This window comes from Talpa europaea (assembly GCF_964194135.1).
Source record: "Talpa europaea genome assembly, chromosome: 2".
NCBI lineage: Eukaryota > Metazoa > Chordata > Mammalia > Eulipotyphla > Talpidae > Talpa > Talpa europaea.
Genome location: NC_140068.1, coordinates 133,546,252 through 133,571,269, shown reverse-complemented (window position 1 = coordinate 133,571,269; position 25,018 = coordinate 133,546,252).

Here is a 25,018-nt window from a genome sequence, read left to right as displayed (position 1 = left end):
ACTCTCCATTTCTTCTTCCAGAGGCTATGTCCTTTGACTGGGGGCAACACCAGGAAAATCCGGGAGCAGTTTCAGCCGCAGGAACAAGAACCAGGACCCCGAGGGAGCCCCTGGTGAGCTAAGAGCATGAGTCACACCCAGGCCATAACCTGAGGAGGTTTCTCCTCCTCCTGAGTGATGGACCCTGGGAGCTGGTCAGTACCTCCCTCCCCACTCTGTGGAAGGTTCTGGTGCTGGGATCCCCACAGGCCCAGAAGAGAGGAGCTTTCTTGGACCCAAGTGTCCCTGAGAGTCATTCTCAGAGTCTACAGGGAGATAACCTATAGGTCTTGAGAAAAAGCCTTTGTGACTACCTCTGTGGATTTTAATTATATATGAAAACACTTTTGTAAGATTAGAGAATTGTGAGTTTTTCATGTCATTGATCTCTGTCTCTACTTGAAACCTTCTCCGGTATTCTCCAGCCACAAGAAGCAGAATTCCCACCTGGTAAAAGAACAAAGAGATCTTGACAACAACCAGGCCTAAGCCACTTCTAAGTATAATAAGTAAGATCAAGGTCAAACTAGGAGAATCAATAAAAGAAAACTTAAAGGAGAAAATTCGAGTTTTGTAGAGATTACAAATCTACTGAACTAAGTACTCCTTCATGTGCCCAAGAAGGGGTGTTGTCATTTACTGGACACCTGTGATGCCAAAAACTGGCCTCTGTTAATCTCAGCCAACAAAAATAAACAGAGTTTGAGGAGAAGGAAAGTAGTTTAATTTGTCTACAAACTGAGGAGGGCAGCAGGCTCGTGTCTGAAATACCACTGTCCTGCTCCTTGGCGGAGGGCAGGGGTATTTATGCAAAGAGATTCCACCATGGGCTCCATATCTTTACCTTTGGGGTCTGTTGGGCTCAATCTCCATATCTTTACTCTTAGGTCTGTGCTCTAGACAGCAGTCTGATACCTGCTTGGATTTTATGCTTCCTAATCTAGGCTTTGGCACCTAAGGAAGTTGGTTTCCATAGCTGGGTCAATGGCTATGTTAATGCCTTCTACCCCACCTCCTCCTGTGAACCAGGTTTCTGGTCTTGTGGCACAGCTCCTTTTCAGTTTTTTTTCTATTCCTGTCCTCCATCAGGAGTGGCCAGCAGAGGGGCCGACTTGGTGAGACTCTGGATCCACATCGAGCTACTGGAGGGACAGTGAGTCAAGGTGGCTTCTCCCTGAGCCTGGGGCAGGATCCTCATCAGCCCCTGCAGAGGGGCGGCCCTGACCCCTCTGTCTCCCCTCTGGGGCAGACTCGGCCAGTGGGCATTTTCCTGCAGCCACATGACCTGAGCCTGGAAGTGGTGACTGTCCCTGCAGGGCGTGTGCTGATACCTGGCACCTCCCTTCTCTGCTCAGCCCTGAGAAGTGGCACTAAATAAGGGAGGGGAAGCCCCAGACAATGAGGGCTGCGGGACATGTGAGGCCTTGAGCTGGAAAGATCTCCACAGTCATCCTCACTATACCCATGAGGGGGATCAATGAAAAAGACCTTCAGTTTGAAAGGTCTATGCAGGAGGCCAGAATGTAAAAGCCCACCAGGAAGCCCACCTGGGGACAGGAATGCGGAAGCCTCCCTAGAAAATTCAGACAAGGGACCTCTCCCAGCCCTACAAAGCTTTTCTTGCTCTACAAATTTTTTCCTGCCTCACAAACCCAGTTTCCCTCCTGACCTCTCCTCATCCTATAAAAGCAGCCTCCCCCTGGCAACGTGCCTGACTTCAGGGACCCCCACCTTGGGTCCGTGAATTCTGCCTGGGGGTGCAATAAACTTTCCCTTCCTTTGAGAAAGTTTAGCCTGGCTCCCCTTTTCTTTACTGCACCAAACCTTTCATCTTGGTGCCTGAAACCCGGGAAGGCTGTGTCCCCTAGCGCCGGGGCCACCTCCCCGTCCCTGGGACTCTCCTCTCCATTGCAGACGCCTCACATCCACCACCGGCCTTGATTCTCGGGATAAGTCACCTGCCTGACCCTCCTTCCTGGGAGGCCCTCACCCCTGGTTACCCGGCTCCTCTCCTAACCCCCCCTGTCGGCTGTTCCGTAAACCATGAGCCAGGTCAGCCCACGCCCGTTACACCTAGACCCTGGATTTGGGGACACCCGTCCAGGCTAGGTGCCTGAATCCTAGGTAACAAAGGAATAGTGGAGACGTCCCTCTCGCTTGTTTGGCCCCGCTCTGAAGGCCAGGACCGAATCGTGGGATGCCACAGTTCGGGGTCTGCTAGCCCGAGGGCCAGATCAGGTTCGTGGGATGCTGCGTTCCTGACTCTGTGCCCCGTCAGTTGGGAAAGGAGACGAGTTAGTCATGGGGTCCACCAATTCTAAGCCTAGCCCAGCCACTCCACTGGGAGCTGCAGGAGCAGGATGGCCACAGAGCAGGGTGTCTATGATCCCAGCAGACCGGGCAGGTAAAGGAGGAGTCCGGGAGCCCTCAGTGGGTTCCTCAGGCTTTTATTGAGCTTTACATATAGAGCAGCAACCAGATACACAGCATGCAGGGGTTCCACAGGGGTTCCGGGGGCCCAGGAGGCTATCAGATCTCTCACTCCCGCACTCCCCCAAGTCTTCAGTCTGGATTTCTCTGGCTTTCTTTCTCCCCTTCTCTCTCCTGCCTCTTCTGCTTCTCTCCCTGACTATCTCAATACCCCTCCCATGGCCCACGGAAGTAAACAAGACAGTTTGCAACAGTGTAACAGCTGCAGGTGCCCCATCAGGCAGGGCCATCCTAATGGTGGGAGGGCAGAAAAGCCTGAAAACCGTTCACCCTACAGATGCCCTCTGAAACCTCAGTGGGTTGGGGCTTAGGCAAGACATGCGCCCTAAGCGTCTCATCTTGTACTGCAGCGCTGCGTGGCCTCAATACCAATTGGACGATGGCTCCCACGGGCCGAGCATGGCGCTTTTGACTTCTCATCCTTACAGACCTAAACAGTTCCGTCACCGCGATGGAAAATGGTCAGAGATCCCTTCCGGCCAGGCTGGCTTTCTCTTGTGTTCCCGCCCCTCCCTCCCTCCTGAAAACCTGCCACGCTTTCCCACACTCCAGACTCCTCTCACTCTTCGCCCTCTCCGGACCCCTCTTCTGCGTTCTCTATTCGGTTAACGAATAGATACCTCCTTAGAAAAAACCCCTGTGTCTTTAGCATCATCACAAAGACAGCTCCCCTCCAGGCACAGGCCACTCTCCAAATCCCGAGGGCTCTAGGCCTGTTAACGGCTGATAAGGGGGCACCTGCCTGTTCGTCAGGGAAGAATGTTGTTACTGTATCAGTGAGTCAGGGATTGTAGAACAAAATGTGGAAGCCTTCATGAAACTACGCAAAGACGTGGAAAGGGAAAGCGGGGGCTCCAACTCTCCGCTGACATGGCTTCAAAATCCTATAGTCACATGGCTCCTCCCACTCTTGGGGCCAATACTAATGATCACCTTATTTTTTTCTTTTTGCTCCTTGCCTCCTAAAATTCACACATTCAGGAAATGTCTCCTACTACATTTAACCAACTCCTTCTCCACCCATATTCTCGAATCCCTGCAGAAGACCCTCATAACCAGGCCTGAGCCACCCCCTTGGCTCCTGCCAGACCAGAGAGCAGTGATGATGGAGGAGCAGGAGAGTCCATAAGCAGGCTGGCCCAGGACAAAGAGGAGCAGCGAATAAGCATGGGAGCGGGGGAGTGGGGGCCAGGGGTGGATCTTGTACTTGATGCTGCATGTAATTTTTGTTTGTTTGTTTTTAAGATTCATTTTTTATTTATTTATGCATACAAGAACTGGGGTACAGGCCAGAGGTGCAGAGGGTGAGAGGATTCACCAAACACAGAGTAGGGAGCAGAACAGGCCTATCCACTGAAATCCACTCCTGAGGGGAGGGTTGGGTGAGTCAGGAGAGGTCTGCTGCCCCATGTGGGTTGCTCCCTGGCCAGGGATCAAACTCAGGTCTAAGCAGTGATAGCACTCAGACTTAAACCTTATGCCACCAGGGAGGCCCTGTTTTTATATATTTTTTACATCTTTTGATATTTTTAAAATAATAGAAGCACTCCTACTGCACTACTTTCATAACAAACACTCTCCTTCTGTTAGGGGGAAAAGGATGTCCTAAAGCTAATTCCATACAGGCTTTGTGGACTCCACCCCCACCCCAGGCCAAAGCCAAAGACACTGGGAACTCCAAATCCCATCCCCACCAAAGGGAAGGTGGCTGGGACCTGAGGGTGGGGTTAAGCAGCCAGGTTGGTATAAAGCCAGACACGTGGGCTTTGGAGGGGTTCCCCCATTTTGGCTCTCCACCAGCTCGCAGCATCCAGCCAGCTCTGAGAGTGCCTTTGGGTTTCCAGGTCGGCAGATTGGGTAGGACGCATTAAAGACTTTATTTCCCTATTTTCTCCCTGAGTTGTACATTTTCCTTATTTCCTTTTCCCTTGTAAATAAACCTTTTATTAACCTTTTGTGTATGCCTGTAGTGGAGTATTAATAAGTCCCTTGTAAGCGGGCGGGTGAGGACCCACAGCCAGGCAACCCATTCAATATCGGGGCTGCCCTATAACATCTGCAGCGCCGGTTCCATCCCCGGCTGTCGGGCGAGGGTCCCACATGGCGCGCAGACCTCTCCAGCTGCCCGCTTCTCCCCTCAGCAGTGTACTTCGTCTGTCTGCCTGTTCTGTTCCCCACTCTGGCTCTGGTGAATTCTCTCACCCTCCTGCACTTCTGAGTGTACCCAGTGCTTGTATAAATAAATAAATAAATCTTTAAAAAAAAAAATAGAAAACCTGGAAAGGAGGCCTCACAAGACTAAAACCTGACTCACACAAGGAGGTGGGGGTCGAGGGTAATAACATGACCATTAACCCAGCTGTAGAGGTCGTGACCCTTAGGCACCAGGGCCTTATTGTTACAGGGCAGCCCCGATATAAAACGGGTTGCCTGGCTGTGGGTCCTCACCCGCGCCCTTAAAAGGGACTTATTAATACTCCACACACAAAAGGTTAATAAAAGGTTTATTTGCAAGGGAAAAGGAAATGAGAAAATGTACAATTCAGGGAGAAAATAGGGAAATAAAGTCTTAAATGTGTCCTACCCAATCTGCCGACCTGGAAAACCCAATGGCACTCTGAGAGCTGGCCAAGAGCCGAGAGCCCAGAGCTGGTGGAGAGCCAAAAGGGTGCCCCCCAAAGCCCACTTGTCTGGTTTTATACCAAACCTGGCAGCTTAACTCCACGTGGCCTCAGATTCCAGCAACCTTCCCTTTGGTGGTGATGGGATTTGTCTTTCCCAATGTCCTGATGGCTTTGATCTGGAGTGGGGTTGGAGTCCACAAAGCCTGTATGGAATTAGCTCAGGACATCCTTTCCCCCTAACATACCCACTGCCCACCTGTGACTATGCAGGTGATTCTTTTTACCAACTCTCTCCCTCTGCAGGGCAGCAGTCTCCTGCCTGCCCGTGATCTGTACCTGCCGGGACTTCTCTTCACTGACCACCCTCAGAGGAGGCAGCTCTCCTCAAGACCGCCTGCCTGCAACCATGCAGGCCTCTCTCAGCAAAACCTGCCCCTTTCCCTTTCCCTAATAAACGTCTTTAAATGTAACTAACATCTCTGTATCATGGAGAAACTCGTCTGGGAAACTCGCCGCGTGCCACTAAAACAGGAGCTGTGGTGAAACCTTTCCCAGAGTGAACCCAAGGACCCCACAACTCCACAAAATGACATCAATACTGTAAATCAGTGTAAAAAAAAAATAAATAACCCTCAGGAAAGGCACAGGGAGTGGAAGGGAAAAGCATCTGCTTTGCAGTCTCCAGGGTGTGGTCATCAAGGGGCTGCAGAGAGAGGCTGTGGGGATAGAAGATGGCGCCTCAGACACGGGGCAGCTCCAAAGCCTCCCCTCCTCTCCCCGACTCCCGCCACCCCAGCCTGGTGCCAGGGCTGCTCACAGGGCATGTCACCCCCTCCCCCAGGGATGCTCAGCCCCAGCTCACCCTCTCAGCCTGAGGCACACACACCCAGCCTCTCCCCTGGCTGCCAGACTAGGAAAGTGCTGCAGTGTCCCCGGGTTGGTTTATGGAGCTGAGGACAAGGGGCGAGAACCCTCGGGTCTCAGATCTCCCTGGGGCTCCCAGAGGGACAGAACTATGCACACAAGGGGGAGTCTCATACAGCTTCAGGTTCAGTGTCTGAATCGTTTACCCAAACACACGCTGACATGACGGTTCCTCTCCACTAATAACCACAGACTTTGTTTCAGGGAGGAGCAAGTCCCCAGGACATAACAGCTGGATGCAAGGACCAGGGTGGGCCCCACAAACATACCAGGTCTCCTCAGTCTCCTGGGATGAGATCTTGACCCAGGGTCACTTGTTTCCCTGCTGACTCCAGGGTTGAAGCTCCTTCCCCAGGGAATCAGCTCTAAACTCTTCACCCCAAGCATGTGTTTTTGTGCTCTTTGGGTCATACCAAAAGCGTGGGATTGCTGTATTACATGGTATATTATTTTTATTATTTTGAGAAAACTCAAAAAATTTATTTCGCAGGGCTAGAAGAGTCCACAGTCATGAGGGTTATTCTTTTAAATAAACATTATTATTTTAGGCTTGTTTGTAATTCATGGAAAACTTGTAGAATTGGCACAGAGTTCCTGTCGTTCCCACACACATTTCTCCTGTTGTTAACATCTTATATCACTACCCTACGGCACAGCTAGTGAGGCAACATTGATAAGTTATTCATAAATTCCATGCTTCATTTGTGTGTCATTAGTTTTTCTTTGTTCTGTCCCAGGATCCCATCCTGACACCACAGTAAGTAAAACCCAGCATATTTCCTAAGGCTGCTCTGGCTGAGTGTGTGTTTTGCAACCAGCCCAGCTTGCATTGGACAGGTTCAATGTTGGTTCTCCCAGACAAAAAGATAATTTTGGAGACTTTGGTAGACTTATGTAGACCTTTAATGCTGGATCAGGGACAGGCCTCTCCCAGTATGTCTCTGTGTGCTGTCTCTGGAGTCCACCTCATGCTGTCTCGCCCCAGAGTGGTCGCTCATAGCTGTTGTCTTGCCTCAGCGTGACTCCGCACTTTATCCCTGGCCTCCTGGCACAGCTGCCCATACTTCCACAGGTGCCCCTGCTGCCTGGGCTAGGTGTCCATGAACATGGGCACGCCCTGGGAACCCTGGACATCCAGGAGATCTGGTGGTGCAGACAAGGCGTTCTGCTAGACTGGCACCAGGTGGGAGTCATGGTGGCCTAACTATCTAAAAGGGGACTTTTACCTTCTTGGCCCTCCCCTATAGGGCAAACATTTTTAGTTTCTATTAAGACAATTTATAATTCACAAGGTACAAATGTTCTTATAAAAATCTTGGGACACCCCGGGAGCCTTTCCCCTGGTGTCTGCTTTGACCCTGCCAGTAGACACAGGATGAAGAAGTTGAGTTTCCTATTATGACAGGGATGTATGTACAGGTTTGCCTCAAATCCTAGGTCCTGCTCATTGATCACACCTTTGGTATAGTAAATGTGTCTCACAGCAGTTTTCCAAAAGGGAGTTTAAGGCAAGTTAATAGCAGGCCCTGGGCTACTGCTGGATCGCTGGGAGCCATGCTACCCATGTCGTCTGACAAAGGTCCGGGCATGGGGCAGATTCCTGAAAAGTCAGGAATCTCATTAGCTGACTCCTGCTAGATTCTCCTCATTTGTTTATGGCTAGTTTCTACCATTGTTAAAGTACACATTTAAAAGTAAAATTGCAAATGCTGTTTGATCAATTACTGAATAACCTATTTGATGGCGAAAGGTCCATGCAGGAGGCCGAAATGCAAAAACCCACCAGGTAGCCCACCTGGGAACAGGAATGCGGAATTCCTGCCTAGAGAATTCAGACAATGAATCTTCCCCCTCCCTACAAATCTTTTCTCAGACAAAGAAACTCCCCCCACCCTGCAAACTTTTTCCTGCCTTAGGAACCCAGCTTCCCACCTGACCTCTCCTCATGCTATAAAAACCTGCCTCCCCCTGACAATGTGTGCGGCTTCACTGACCCCCACCTTGGGTCCATGAGGTCCGCCCAGGGCGCAATAAATTTTCCCTTCCTTTGAGAAATTTAGCCTGGCTCTCCTTCTCTTTACCGCACCGAACCTTTCAGCTTGATAGATTTATCTTTACCACACCGAACCTTTCATCTTGGTGCCTGAAACCCGGGAAGGCTGTGTCCCCTGGCGCTGGGGCCACCTCCCTGTCCCTGGGACTCTCCTCTCCATTGCAGACGCCTCACATCCACCACCGGCCTTGACCCTTGGGGTAAGTCACCTGCCTGACCCTCCTTCCTGGGAGGCCCTCGCCTCTGGCTATCCAGCTCCTGTCCTAACTCCCTGTTTTGGTCGGCTGTCCTGTAAACCATGGGCCCACATCAGCCAACCCCCTGTTACACCTAGACCTGGATTTGGGGACGCCCGTCCAGACTAGGTGCCCTGTTTAGGCAACAACCGAGCGGTGGAGACGTCCCCCTCGCTTGTTTGCCCCCACCTGTTGGCCAGAACCGAATCGTGGGACTCCACGACACGGGGTCTGTGCCCCCTGTAGGCCAGGCTCCTGGGATGCTGCCTTTCTGACACTGTGCCCCCTGTCGGTTGGTAAAAGGAGCTGGGATAGCCACGGGGTCTGCCAATTCTAAGCCAAGCCCGGCCACCCCACTGAGATGCCTTCTCTCAAATTTCGATCTGTTGAGATTAAGGCCAGATAACGCCCTAAGCATCTTGTCTTTTACTGCAACACTGCATGGGCTCAGTATCAATTGGACAATGGCTCCCACTGGCCCGAGCATGGCACTTTTGACTTCTCAGTCCTTACAGACCAAAACCATTTCTGTCACCATAATGGAAAATGGTCAGAGATCCTTAGGGCCAGGCTGTCTTTCTCTTGCGCTCCCGTCCCTCCCTCCTGAAAACCTGCCATGCTTTAAGTCTCGAGACTCCTCTCACTCTTCGCCCTCTTTGGACCCCTCTTCAAAATTCTCTAATCCCCTAGATTCTCAGTCTTCTCCTCCTCCAGCTCCCCAATCCAGCCCCTCCCCCCTTTCTTTTCACCTCCTAGTCGCCACACCCTCTCTCCTTTCTCGAGGAGAAATGTCGGGGACTGAAAGAGTAGGTAGAGTCCATGTTTCTTTCTCTCCCTCTGATCTCTCCCACATTGAAAAGCATCTTGGGTCTTTCACAAACGATCCCACTACCTACACCAAAAAATTTCGTTATCTTACCCAAGCCTATGACCTTACAAGTCATTAATTACATGTTATCTTCTCTTCCACCCTGACCTCTGACCTGTCCCCTAGCTGGTCTCTAGCCGGCAGCGCCTAAACCTAACCTATAAACTTTGATAAACTCAGAGAGATTACCCAGTCTTCCTCAAAAAACCCTTCTGACTTCCTTAGCCACCTGATGGAGGCACTCCAGAGCCATACCAGGCTTGACCCTGACTCGCCTGGAGGCACCACAGTAGCCATTTTATATCTCAGTCTGCCCCAGACATTAAAAAAAAAACAAAAAAAAAAAACACAGTTTAAAAAGACTGAGGACGGTCCTCAAACCCCTATCCAGGATCTGCTGAACATGGCCTTTAGAATATTTAACAACCGGGAGTAATGGGTAAGGGCAGAGAAGGAACTCTGTAGTGGCCAGAAGGCTGACCTTGAAGCTCAGGCCCTAGTAGCTGCCTTGAGACCGCCAGGCCCTGCTCCTCCAATGACCACAGCGCCTGCCGCCCGACAGAGGATGACAATGGGCCCCATGGGCCCCAGCCGACCGCCGCCAGGAGCCTGCTTCAAATGTGGCGGAGAAGGCCACTGGTCCAGACAATGCCCCAACCCCCACCCTCCGCCAGGACCGTGCCCCATCTGCAACATCCAGGGTCACTGGAAAAGTGACTGTCCCTCCACGCCTGGCTGTGGAGGGACTGTCCTTCCAGCCCCTGCAACTCTTGCCACCGGCGGTCTTGGGATTGGTGGCTGAGGACTGAAGAGGCCCGGACTCATCGACTCGATGAGCTTCGAGAAGCCCAGGGTAACAGTCAAGGTAGCAGGTAAGTCCATTTCCTTCTGGTTGACACGGGGGCTACCTTCTCTGTCCTCCCCTCCTAATCCGGTCAAGTTTATCCTTCTCAGGTCTCGGTTACGGGTGCTGACGGCCTTCCTTCTCAGCCTGGGACCACTGGGCCGCTCTTTCCTAGTCATGCCTTCTTGCCCCACACCACTCCTGGGTTGTAACCTCCTGAGCAAACTCGGAGCTACTCACAGTTCCAAGACCCTAGTGCTGCTCACATCCTCCCACTGCTCCAAACATCTCCTCATCCTCCTCAGGACTCCCCGCTGTCCCGCTGTCTCCTTCCACTGTCAACCCCCTGTTCTGCAGTATCTCTATCCAGAATGTTGCCACCCATCATACCCCGGTCCTCATTCGCCTTAAGGATCCCTCTTTTCCCTCTCACCCCCAGTTTCCAATTTCCCTCACTCACTGTCAGGGTCTCAAATCCATTGTTCATTGACTCCTGGGAAAGGGACTCCTTACTCCTACCAACCCGCCCTGTAATACTCCCATTCTCTCCATTAAAAAGCCCGATGGTTCTTATTGCCTAGTTCAAGACCTTCGCCTCATCAACGAAGCGGTGGTGCCTATCCATCCCGGAGTGCCAAACCCCTACACCCTTCTGTCTCAAATACCACCTTCTACCACACACTTCTCTGTACTTTACCTTAAAAATACTTTTTTTTACCATCCCTCTGGATCCTCAATGTTACTTCCTATTTGCTTTTACTTGGGAAGATCTGGACACACACACCTCCCAGCAACTGGCCTGGACAGTCCTGCCTCAGGGGTTCTGGGACAGCCCTCATCTGTTTGGTCAGGCATGAGCGAGTGATCTCTCGTCATGTCATACTCCACCCCACACTCTCCTCCAGGATGTAGCTGACCTCCTCCTCTGCAGACCATCTCCGCCACAATCTCAGCAACACACTGTACAAATCGTCAACTTCCTGTGCTCCAAAGGATACCGTGTCAGGCCTCCCCGGTAGCGCAGAGGTTGAGCGCTGGGTTGCGAAGCTGCCCGTGGCCTCTGCGGCGCCGGTTCGATCCCCGGCTGCACCCCGGCCACTGGAGGAGGATCCCACATGGTGCACAGACCTCTCCTGCCACCCGCTGCTCCCCTCAGCAGTGTACTTCAGTCCTTCTGCCTGCTCTGCTCCCCACTCTGGCTCTGGTGAATTCTCTCACCCTCCCGCGCTTCTGACTCTACCCAGTGCATGTATAAACAAAACAAACAAACAAATAATAAATAAATAAATAAATAAATAAATAAATAAATAAATAAATAAAAATGCCCCTATTAAAAAAAAAAAAAAAAAAACAAAGGATACCGTGTCTCCCCATCCAAAGCCCAACTTTCAGTTCCCACAGTTGCGGCAGGCCGTGCCTCCCATGCTGTCTCTTGACAAGGTCCGGGCATTGGGGGAGACTGCTGAGAAGCGGGGAGTTCCTGTGCTCCCCCAAAGAGGGAAAGTTGTACTTCCCAGAAGAGGAGAGTTCTTGCACTTCCCAAAGAAGATCTGAACTAGGGAGTCTCCATGGCAACGCCTGCTAATGCTCTCCTCTTTGTTCTTGGTTAATGCTGAAGTAAGTTAGTTATTAACTGGCATGTGAAAACCTAATTCGGACCCAGGTGACAATTGGCTTACTGTTCTTACGCATGAACTATCACAAAAGAAGTAAAAAATTGTTTAAGGTATAGTTAGGAAAGAAATGTTTTGGCCCTGAGAACTAAGGAGAACAAGCTGCCCTGAACCAGCTGTGCTTGGAAACCATAGCCTAACCTGGGGGGTACCTGTTTGCGGTAACAGTACATTTCCTGGTGTATGAGGTCAATAATTCGCAGGCCGTGTGGAGGTTAGGAATTTCTAGTTAAGAGTTAGACTTCAGTAGAACTTACGTAGATCTGATGAATTGTTTTAAACCACTTTGAAGTAATTAATATATAAACCAAGTTAATTGAGTGCTAGGAAATAGATTGATTTTAGTAATTGAATATAGAATAGGAACTTTACACCCACGTTTATAATTGGGAAAGTTTAAATGTTGCCAAATGTTATGCTGTTGATCATGCTAGTAAATGAGCTGTACCTAGGAAACTAATTGTTCTTAGGTTACCAAAAAATGGCCTATAGGTGTAAGGCCAAGGGAGTCTTCACATGATCATGAGAAAATATGTATTGTCTTTGCTCTGCTTCAATGCTTACACTGATGTCATCCCACCGCTCGCCTTAAGGTATAAAATAAAGACCCGCTGAGACCCTCAGCAGGAGATACTTGCACGAAATAAGGTGTCTGTGTCTACCTCACTTCTACCTCACTCCACTTCCCCTCAGTCCTCCTGTTAGGGGGAAAGCATGTCCTGAGCTAATCCCATACAGGCTTTGTGGACTCCACCCCCACTCCAGACTAAAGCCAACAGGACATTGGGAAAGACAAATCCCATCACCACCAAAGGGAGGGTGGCTGGGACCTGAGGGTGGAGTTAAGCAGCCAGGTTGGGTATAAAAACCAAACACATGGGCCTTGGTCTGGCTCGCTGTCGCTCGCCTCCTGGCTACACAGCTCCTGGCTGGCGGCCAGCTCTCAGAGCGCCATTTTGGGATTCCTGATCAGCGGATTGGGTAGGACTCATTTAAAACTTTGTCTCCCACTTTTCTCCCTGAGCTGTACATTTCCTCATTTCCCCTTCCCTTGTAAATAAACCTTTTATTAACCTTTCGCGTGTGCCTGCAGTAGAGTATTGATAAGTCCTTTTAAGCACACGGGTGAGGACCCACAGCCAGGCACCCGGTTTTGTATCGGGGTTGCTCTACAACAGTTTGGCGCCCAGCGTGGTTTCCAAGTTACACCTGCGGTTGACCAGCCCAAAGTAACATTCCTTGTGTTGGTCACCATAAGCGCACTAGTTCTGCAGGACTCGCAGTATAATATTTGTCTCAAGACCTGAAAAGTCTGTTTTTTCCCCATGCGTACAGCCCTTGTGGGTGCGTTTTTGACTCAAATATGGCCTCAACCATGAGCCTATACAGTTTCATCCCTAGCCTGAGTTCTTTCAGTTTCCTTCCGGCCTTGAATTTGAGTAGCCTTCTTCCATTAAATATCACCACCAGTTTCATTAATATAAATAATTTGATGAAGCCTGGTGTATGGCACGTGATTTTACTATTGTGTACATACATGGGTGGTTTACAAGCCATCCCTTTACAGTCTGTGCTTCTGGGTGCTTTTTTTTGGTAATATGTGTAAGTGCAATTTGCTACATTCTTGTTTCTGTGAGAGGCAGATGTTCTACTTCACATACTGAGAATGTGCAACAACACATTCAGGCTCTTAACTTAGCCATGCAACAACAAATCCAGGCTTTTAACGTGGCCATACTACAACAAAATCAGGCCTTTGATTTAACTATTAAGTGCATGAGGGATGAGAACCGTAACATCTTTGAGTCAGTTTATAAAAGCATACAAGATCAAGCTTTTAAAAATATGCAGGATCGGATAGAGGTCGCCCTCCATAAATTGGATATGGTGGAGGCTCGGCTTATGGCACAGAGAAAGGATAGACCTTCGCCTTTCCATGAGGACTGCCAGTGGGCAGAGTTAGAAGAGGAGGAGCATCATATTTTAAATACTTTAAATACATCAGGACAAAATCCTCTTCCATGTGACAAGGCCCCTCCCGTGCAGACCCCTGAGGCTGCACAGCCTCCACTGGCCTCTGGGGAGGACACTAAAATGGCGTCTCCTCCCCACACTAGACTCGGCACCCATTTTGGCAGGAAGGATCACCCTGAGGCAGGACAGTTTCCCCTTCGCCAGATGCCAATGGGTGGCTTAAATGAACATGGGAGACCTGCTGGGTACTTTTGGTCGCACCATCCGTTCAGTACTGCGGACCTCCTAAATGGGAGGAGCTCTGTTCCCTCGTACCGGCAGGCTCCTAAGAGGATGGCGAACTTGTTTGCCTCTATCTTTGTCTCTCACCGCCCTAACTGGGCAGATATACAGTCCATGCTGCATACTTTATTAACTCTGGATGAGCAGAGGATGGTATTCAGGAAAGCCAGGGAGGAGGCTGACCGTCTCCACCAACAGGATAGGCAGTCCCCAGAGCCAGAGGTGGTTGTCCCAGAGAAAGATCCTGGATGGGACCCTAACAATGGAGGAACGGCAATGTTGGAGCTGTATAAAAAATGTTTATTGGTAGGACTGCAGCAGGGGATCCCCAAACAAAAAAACTTTAACAAAATATTGCAACTCGAGCAAGGAGCTAATGAGGATCTGTCAGAGTTCCTTGAGAGGATTATTCAAACTTACACTAACCACACAGATATAAACCCAGATGCCCCAGAAAATGCTCGTTTGATCACTATGGCTTTCATTACCCATAGTGCCCCAGACATAAAGAAAAAGTTAGCTAAGGTGGACGGCGTCACAGAGATGAGTCCGTCCCAGGTAGTGGACCTGGCATTCAGGGTTTATAATAATAGAGAGCACAGGAGACCGAAACCTGCAACTGTTTTCTTACAAAGAGAGCACAGAACAGGGTTTCAGGGAAACAATAATGGACAGAGACGTGAACCCCTAGGAAGAAATCAGTGTGCTTTCTGTAGGGAAGAGGGACATTGGAAGTACAGTTGTCCCAGGTTACAGGGAAGCGGCAGACGCAATAATTACAGAAGACAGGATAGAAGACAGAGAACACCAAGACATGATGATTCACGGAGGGGTTACAGGAGGGAATATAGAAGGAGCACACAGAACCAGGAACCAAGAAGAGAGGAAAGAAGACAAATGTTAGCACAGAGTAGAAGCTCAGATGATGACAGGGAATACAGACAGAGAAGGAATCGAGAGCCCAGTACAGAGGAAAGGAGACAAATGACAGCACAGAGTAGAGCCTCAGGTGAAGATAGGAGGGAATATAGACTGAGTAGAAGGAATCTAGAGCCAAGTGCAGAGGAGAGGAGACAAATGATAGTTCATGGAGAAGGTTCAGATGCAGAATAGGGGTGCCTGGGGGCTCCACTAGATCTAAAGAAAGCCCCAGGAGGAACTGACCCAGAGACAAAGTCCCACTGGTCTTGTGAACCCATTGAGGACTTGAGATATTTAAGAAACAGACAAAAACTTGAATATTACTGACTTCTTTTCCAGTTATTGTTGCAGGATACCCAAGGACTCATTTTTCTGAAGAAACCCTGAGAAAACTAACATGCTCTAACCAATCTTCTTCCTTTCAAAGTTTAGGAGATGCGAAATAACATCTAGGATCATGCATATGCTGCCAGTATTTTTTTTACACAGAAAGGCGTTCAATCTTGATTTTGGTATTTCTTTTTAACTTTGAGATTTTTTTTCTCTGCTTGTTTTTGTTGTTACTTTGGCCTATCAGTGAAACTGCAGTTGTATGAGATATCCCACGCGTGATACATGGTAACTAGAGCTCTTTGTGTCTATATGTTGTATGTCTGTATGTCCTTTCCTTGTGTCCTTGTCTTGACCTCCAGTGATTGACAAATTGGTATACGTGGTGCCCATAGACGTTGGAAAAAAAAAAAAAAAGTCTCCAGTTATGAGAAAAACTAAAGGTTATGGTTTGATTGTCAACATTGTGCTACTGAACTAAGCCGGTGCCTTCATAGAGATTGAACATTGTTGTTTCTGTTATTTTGCTGATACTTATAGCAAAGCTTCCCAGAAATCTAAATTCAAGTACAAATTTGGTAGCCTGTCATTTGGCTGATGCAAGGAAATTTTGTGGAAACTCAGTAGAGCTCCTGAGACACTCCACAAAGTTTCTCCCTTTCCTCCTGGGAAAGGCATTAGATGAATTTGTTCTATTTGGCTCACCTAGTAGAGTAGAACTAGAAGGGAAGCATTGTCACTTGGGAAAACGGGTAACACCATGACCTGATATGGATGTAAATTGTCAATGATGATTGTCACCTTGTAATATTGTATACTTCAATTGTTTAATATCTACAGGAATTGTTTCTGGAAATATAGGGAGAAAAGGTCTCAACAGATTCCTATTGATGGAACTGTTGAGAGTAAAACTTTCCTACTAAGGACTGAATAGACTTGGAAATACACCTGATGTTTACTAAGTTTTCTTTGACATAATACAGATGGTTTTTTTTGCATTTTGTTCTAAATCCATAAAGTTTTCTTGTTTTGGTGACCAGGATCTGCAGCAAGGTTGCAATTTTTTTTTTCCAACAAAGCTAACTTGTGTTTGCATTTTCTTTCCCCTTGATACCAACACAGCATAAAAATAGTGGTAGTAATCCTTTACTACTGATCTCAGAGTCTGTTTTTGCATAACTTCCATAGGGATTTTGTCTGCTTAAACTGAAAAAAATTGGACATAAGTTTCATTGTGTGGCTTTGTGTGGAGTTCTTCCAGAAAGTTGAAACAGAGCTGAACCAAGAAGAGGAGAACCTGTTTGCTTTGTTCGTAGGGTTCCAGAGACCTCCAAAGAAGGTGAGGAAGCTTGCCTTCATTGGCAGGACTGGACAGCCCAGCCAACAAAATGTCCCTGGTACCCTCGAGAAGAGGAAAGCCCAGGTGGAGTCTGATGAGACCAACTTGTTCCAGAAGCCTACACGGACCGGATGTCAACAGTTCGCTCTGAATCCTATATGGAGTATCCAGCGAAGCCAGCTAAAAATTGCTGCTTAGTTATTCTGCCCTGTGATTTTATGCAAAAACAGGCAATATGGTTTAAAAGTAGATTTAGCTTGGAAACTTTTGCCATGCTGTTCAAAAAAAAATTTGGGATCAAGGTTGAGATAATTTGTTTTTACATAAGTTGAACCATTTTAAGATTTTTTTTCCCTGTGATTTAGATATATTTGCTGTCTTGTTCTGGCTAATGCCTCCAGATGTTTTCTTTCGGCTTGGACCGATGAACTGTTTTTCCAGGACGGGAGGACTTTTGCTTTCCACAATGGACAATACCTGGAGGGACTGGTTTTCTTTCACACTGGAACCCTGGAAAATTTTCATCTGAGACTATATCCCAGCATCCATATGTTTGATCTTCATCACCATGGAAATGGTGGTAAAAAGTTAAAGGGGGGAATTGTTAGGGGGAAAGGATGTCCTGAGTTAATCCCATACAGGCTTTGTGGACCCCACCCCCACTCCAGACTAAAGCCATCAGGACATTGGGAAAGACAAATCCCATCACCACCAAAGGGAGGGTGGCTGGGACCTGAGGGTGGAGTTGGGCAGCCAGGTTGGATATAAAAACCAAACATGTGGGCCTTGGTGGGGCTCGCTGTCGCTCGCCTCCTGGCTTCAGGGCTCCTGGCTGGCGGCCAGCTCTCAGAGCGCCATTTGGGATTCCAGATCGGGGGATCAGGTAGGACACATTTAAAACTTTGTCTCCCACTTTTCTCCCTGAGCTGTACATTTCCTCATTTGCCCTTCCCTTGTAAATAAACCTTTTATTAACCTTTCGCGTGTGCCTGCAGCAGAGTATTGATAAGTCCTTTTAAGCGCGCGGGTGAGGACCTACAGTCAAGCACCCCGTTTTGTATCGGGGTTGCTCTACAACAGACCCACACATAGGCAAGCCTTTTTTTATCGGGGTTGCTCTGTAACATAAGGATAAGTTGGTGTGCACCCAGGTTAGCTCTAGTCCCGCCAACTGCAAGGCCAACTGCAAGACAAAGGGTGCAGCAAGGCAGGAACTCGTGATAAGCACCCGCATGTCCCACTCCTTTACAGCCTATTTACTGCTCTTCCCTAACTCAAACTACAACCTTCCACTGCTTCCTTTTCATCTTAATCAACTACAAGTCAACAAACTGTAAGTAGCCAGCAACCCATCCAGCCCTTTCCTTGCTCAGGTAGACCTCTCCTTCTCGGAGCTCCCCCTCTCTGAATCCTTGCCTTTTAGGTGCCTTCCTACATCACAGGTACTCTTGATAGTCTCCTTCCCTTGCTTTGGAGACCTGATTTCCTCTCCTTGGTTAAACTTTCTTGTTATATGTGCCTAAACTTTAAGACTCGTGAGGAACTAAGACAGCCCCAGTCAGCTAATTTAGATTCTAAGTGTCAGAGAAGGGCCTCTGGTCCTACATTGAAAATCATCTTATTAAATGCCAACGGGTTTCCTTGTTAACTGGTATTAAGATAAGCCATACTTATGCCAAGTACCAGCTATCTTTCTTAAAACATTTCTAAATAAAAAAAGAGCCCAAGACCGCCTTCCTTTCCACCCAGAGAAGAGAGAATGGCAGGGACAGATAGTAAGTCGCGGCCTGGGGACGCTAAGGCCTGGGGAGTTCTTCCTCAGTGGGGGTGCCCACAAAAATAGGACTACTCCCCTGGGGAGTATGCCCATGGCTACTCCCCACCCCGTGGGGGTACGCTCATGGCTGCCCCCACTGTAATCTGTCCAGGACAGGTTCAAGCTCTCTTCCAGGCTCTCATACGCTGGGTCTGCTCCCTCCATTCCTGCGGACTCTACTCTGGGTTCTCTCTTAAAACACCTTAACTCAGCCTGATATTCTCACATAACTAACCCTCGGCTATAACACCATTCTCTAAACCTTCGCTTTGGCTGAGGCAAAAGATAAAAATGCTGAAAAATAAGGTGGGGAACACCACCCTGTCTGACATGTGTGGGACCCCCCATTGTTCTCAGCTAGCAGCTGCCTGGACCTTTGCTCCAGTGCTGAGATCACTGGTATGTCCACCACCACCCAGCCATGGGGGACTGGGTTTCTTCTTTCCATCTTGATATCTTCCTCTGGTCTATAGGTAGGAATTTCTGCCATGCCTTCCACTCTTAAGGTATGTTTGGTTGGTTTAAGAAAAAAAAAGAAAACTATCAAATTACTTTGGTCTTACTAGCAGGCTATGTAGGATGCTTTATTGATTAAAAGACAAGACAAAAGACTTTAATCTGCTGCCTCTCTTGTCCTCACAGTCTGTAAATAAGGTGCTCTCTTGTCTTAAGGAAACTGGAATTTCAGGTTTACATTTTGCTCCTTATTGTTAGGAAACTTAGCTTTCAGGTCTACTTTTTACTCCTTATTGTAAGGGAACTAAAGTTTAATGTCATCTCAAAGAAAACTAAAGGACATGTTTGTGTAAGCTGTCCAGTCTAAAGAGACAATAGTATAACAGCTACTACAATGTCTTACAATGTAGAGGTTAAAAACTAGGACATCCTAACTCTAAATGTAAGTGAGGTAAGGTCTGTGTGTGTGTTTGGAAAAAATGTATTATTAAAGGTGGATATTCTGAAGGTCCTTAAGCTAATTCAAAGTAGGATGGTAAATCAAATGGTATTAAAAACAAAGAAAGCAAAGGAAAGTGTTGAAGGTCTGAGACAGATTTTGGTGGAGAATTTTGTGTGCTCAGGTGACTTACTATGAAATGTTTTGGTTAATTTGGGTGTCAGTAATACATGCATGTAACATCAAGCTTTAGTTCTTTATATATATATATATATTAAGGTATTCTAAAATTACTTTCACTAGTTTCTTATAACAAGTGGAAGACTGCTCAGGTAATCTAAAAATCCTGGTGCTTTTTTACCCTTGGGTTACCTGGGAAAAAAACCTTATGTCAGCATTTCTGAGCCTTGTCAAAAAAAAAATAGATCTATATTCTTAAAAAATCCTGTCACTGAGCAATTGTTTTGTAAAGATCTGTAAGTTCTATGACAATTTAATTCTTTTATTTATTTATTTATTTTTTTTAATAGAGGCATGTTTTATTTATTTGTTTGTTTGTTTGCTTTGTTTTTGTTTATACATGCACTGGGTACAGTCAGAAGCGCGGGAGGGTGAGAGAATTCACCAGAGCCAGAGCAGGGAGCAGAGCAGGCAGAAGGACCGAAGTACACTGCTGAGGGGAGCAGCGGGCGGCAGGAGAGGTCTGCGCGCCATGTGGGACCCTCCTCCGGTGGCCCGGGAGCAGCCGGGGATCGAACCGGCGCCGCAGAGGCCGCGCGCAGTTTCGCAACCCAGCGCTCAACCGCTGCGCCACCGGGGAGGCCCGACAATTTAATTCTAAAATAGTAAAGTTTTTGCCTTAAGAGGACTCTTCAGTCACCTAATAAAATTGTTTTTTCATTGTGAAAAACAAACTGAATTAATTTGGGTATATTGATACCTCACAGAAAGTATTCTCATAGGATTGTTACACCTTTTCAACATAAATGTAAACTAATGAGATTGTTCTAAAATACATAAGACCTCTTAAAACCTAATAAGCCAATCAATTATAAACAATTTTTTCAAAGATAATTTTTTTTTTAAATTTATACAATAGCTGAGGTACAGGCCAGAGGCACAGGAGGGTGAAAGGATTCACCAGAGATAGAGTGGGAAGCAGAACAGGAAGAATGACCGAAACACACTGCTGAAGGGAGCAGCCTCAGCAGTATATTTCTTCAGTCTGCCTGTTCTGTTTCCCGCTCTGTCTCTGGTGAATTTTCTCACCTTCCTGCACATCTGGCCTGTACCCCGGTTCTTGTATAAATAAATAAATCTTTAAAAAAAAAAAGTGGCTTTTAATATCTTTAATAATAGGGAACAAAGTAAAGGGTTAAAAAAAAAAAAGGCAAGAAGGCTGTGGTGAGTGAGTAAAGGCAGGCTCCATTAATATAGGTACTGCCATTGCCAGTGGCCTGCAGGCTTACCCAGGGTCAGAAACAGAAGACTGACCTGCCGGGAATAAAGAGTGGAGGAGTTTCAATGGCCCCACACTGCTGGGACTGGAGCAGGAATTCACACAACCCAAAAATCCACCTGCGCCGTGCCCCAGGTACAAGAAGGACGGCCACTGGAAAAGGGATTGTCCTGTTCTCCGAAGGGAGGAGGGACCAGACCCTCAGCTGCCACCCTAAGCCTCCTGGTTGATAAGTGATGCTTTCTGGACAAGTGACGCCTCCTGGATGGAAAGTGACAGGGCAAAAGGACATCGACAGCTCCCCAGCTGACCATCTCCATGGCTGAGCCTGGGGCAACCCTGGATGTCATAGGTAAGAGTATTAATTTTCTGATAGATACAGGAGCCACTTACTCTGTACTCACCCAGCATTCTGGACCCACCTTCCCTTCCTCAAAGAATATAATAGGAATGGCCTGAACACAATCAAAGATCACTAAATCTGCTTACTGCCGCCCAAGGAAAACATGTGTCTATTAACAGGATAAAACACATGTTTGAGTAACTTAATTTCTGGTCCTCTTTGACCTACAGATAGAACTAGCACTTTCTATATCTGTTTTATATAAGTTTGCTCCTAGCAGACTCCCCTTTATGTGACTGGTGCTCCTGAACACATGGAATTGTCCTCACCTGGAGCCCAAAAAGGGTCTGACACCATCTTTCTAATACCTGCTCTGCCTCAAAATTGGAGGATATAAAACCATGAAGTCATCATACTCAGGCAAAATCTAAACATTAAAAAAGTGGGCTGCGGTCCTCACTCAAACTTAACTTTAAAGCTCACCCACTTTCCTGACTTGCCTCACAGTGATCATGCTCATGACACTTGGTGTCCCTAACAAAGCTAAATAACTAGTAGTTTTCACTGGGCTTGCAGCTCTGCACACACACAAGCCAGCCCTCCTGCTGAGTCCCTGGCTATCTGCATCACTCCAGCACCTCAGGGCTACTCTGGCAGGTGTTGCCCTAACAAAAGATTTTGGGCCACATATGGTGGGGGGGAGGGAGGGAAATGACAGAGGACAAAAATAGAAAGACTGGAAAAGAGGTGCCCCAAGACCAGAACCTGACTCACAAGGAGGTGGGGGTTGAGGTGAATAACATGACCATTAACCCAGCTGTAGAGGTCGGGCCCTTAGGCACCAGGGCCTTATCACAAGGCAGGAGACCCAAGCAGGATCAGATGCTACAGGGAGTAGAACACAGCCCTGAGGGGAAAGATACAGAGATTGGGCCCATCCTGGAATCTCCACTCCCCATCCTGGTGTCTCTGGTCCCTTTTGGATTCTGCGTGGTTATCCAAAATCAGCAACCAACTGACGGCTCACAAGGAGTGACCCCCTCCCCCCCCCCAAACAGAAAAGGACTGTATCAGTGCAGTCTCTGCACAGGCTGGGGCAGCACTCCCTCTGCCCACCTGTGACTGTGCAGGTGCCTCTTTTCACCAACTCTCTCCCCCCCGCAGGGCAGCAGCCTCCTGCCTGCCCGTGACCTGTATCTGCCAGAGTTTCTCCTCACTGACCTCCCTCAGCAGGGGCCGCTCTCCTCAAGGCTGCCTGCCTGTGACCCCACAGGCCTCTCTCAGCAAACCTGTCCCTTTCCCTTTCCCTTATAAACCTGTTCTTTAAATATAATTAACTTCTCTGTCTCGTGGAGAAACTCACCTGGGGAACTCGCTGCGTGGCGCTGAAACTGGAGCTCTGGTGAAACCTTTCCCAGAGTGAACCCCAGGACCCCGCAACTCCAAAAACCCCATCATTATCACCCCCTGCTGGGGCTGCTCCCTACAAGAGGGACAGTCGCTGGCAGACTAATTAAGGCTTTTTTTTATTCTGCTTCAGACTTGGGTCTTAGTCTCGGGGAGACGCTACAATAGTGAGCCTTCTGATGAGTTGCTGATTTTGGATAACTGCAGAATCTGGAAGGTGCCAGAGACTCCACAATGGGCTCATCTCCATATCTTTACCTTTGGATGTGCACTCTCATACCTGCTTGGATGATATTCTTTGTAATCTAGGTGTCCCCTGCCCCAAGTATCTTGGTTTCCATGGCTGTGTGGATGGCTATGCTAATCTTGTTATAGGACAGGGAGAGGGGCAGCTCAAAACCCTGCAAACCTGCCTGTTTTAAATGGGTTCTGCCATCCGTCGCATCAACACAAAACATATGAGACTTTAATGGGAAGGAACTTTAATAAAACTAGGAAATAATACAGGTAAGGCAAAGAGTCTAGTTTCTAAATGAAGCACCCAAAGTTACCCATCCCCTCGTGGGTAAAACTCCATCCATATGGGAATGGCCCAGAACAAGGCCCCAAAGCCTGCCACAAGTCTAAAGCATCTTCCAGTGGGGACCCACAGAAAAGGGTCACAAACAACCGGACAAGCCCGGAAGGAAAAGAGCAAAATCAACATCAAGATAAAAGCTGCCATGGTCACCTCCCCACGGGTCTCACCCACATCTGTGTCACCCAGTCCACGACCAAAAGACAAGCGCAGTTTCTTCACGTGTCTCTAGGCTCCATGCGCCTCCTCCAGGTTTCCTGGCTCCATCCTGCTTCCTTCTTCAGTCTCTTCTTCAGCTTCTCCTCTTCCTGCTCAGCTCCACCCTCCCTTGGGTGAACCTCCCCCTTTCCTGGGGACCACCCTGTTACAACCTCGCCTACCCCCACCTCCTGAGTGAGCCAGGCTTCCGGTCTTATGGTGCCTCCTTTTCAGTTTTTTTCTATTCCTGCCCTCCATCACTAAGGTCTTTAGAAATTATGGTGATGTGAGCTAACATTGAGAACAGATTTTCTGGGGTCTCAGGCGTCCCCATGACCTTTAAAGTATTTTGTGCTTCACTCAGTTAACTTTTTAAAGTCACCCCAGGAGGGTCGAGGTGATGCTCCATTGAGTCCACAAGATCCACCTGCTTCCTTTTCTGGCCCCTCCTGGGAAGCGGATATGACTCAGCCTTTGGATTTCGGGAACAGCCAGCGTATCAACATGGCTGGAGAACCCGGGCAGATAAGGTAAAGTGGCCACGCTGGCAAACTGCCAGGAGAGGAAAGGTACAATTGTTGCAGGGCAGGGAGAGGGGCAGCCCAGACCCCGCAAACCTGCATGTTCTACATAGGTTCTGCCATCCGCCGCATCAACACAAAACATAGGAGACTTTAATGGGAAGGAACTTTAATAAAACTAGTAAACAATACAGGAAAGACAAAGAATCTAGTTTCTAAATCAAGCACCCAAAGTTATCCGTCCTCTCGTGGGTAAAACTCCATCCAAATGGGATTGGCCCAGAGCAAGGCCCCAAAGCCTGCCACAAGTCTAAAGCATCTTCCAGGGGGGACCCACAAAAAAGGGTTAGAAACAACCAGACAAGCCCGGAAGGAAAAGAGCAAAATCAAGACAAAAACCACCATTGTCACCTCCCCTCGGGTCTCACCCACATCTGTGTCACCCAGTCCAGGACCAAAAGGCAAGTGCAGTTTCTACAAGTGTCTCTCGGCTCCATGCGCCTCCTCCAGGTCTCCTTCTGGCTCCATCCTGCTTCCTTCCTTCCTCCGTCTCCTCTGCATCCTCTTCTCTCCCTGCTCAGCTCCACCCTCCCTTGGGTGGGGCAGGAAACCTGGAACCTCCCCCTTTCCTGGGGACCACCCTGTTACACAATAACAGGAGAAGAAAGGAAAGCAGCCAATCCCTGCGCCCTCCCCCATCCACAAAACCGGCTCACCCCGCCCTACACAAGGGAGAAAAAAAAAGAGCTAGAGATCCAGCAGGAGAGGGAGTGCAAAGGAACTGCGGACTGCAGGTACCGCGCCTCGCAACTGTGGAAACCAGCGGGAACTACCCCCGAGGTGAGCGAAAGGCACCAGGGAATCGCGAGGCAGGGACCCCGCGGAGAGACCCGCAAACAGCCTAGGGCAGCCGGGAGCTCGGAAAGCACTTGCGGATGCGGCGGCCCAGGTCCCCGCCCGCGCCCTGGGGCTGTGGGGAGATGTAGGAGCTGGTGCTGGGGTGAGTCTCCGTAGCGGGATTTTGTCATCAAAACTAGTCCTTGTTACGGATGAAAATTAAAGTTTGGTTTTGTTGCAGAAATAAATTCTAGCCTTTTACCCAGGCAAGGCAAGAACAAGTGGTACTTCAGAAATGGTGAAAGTCAGGAGAAGCTTTATTACTCATGTGTGAGGTCTCAGACCTGGGCAGTTCCATAAGGTCTGAG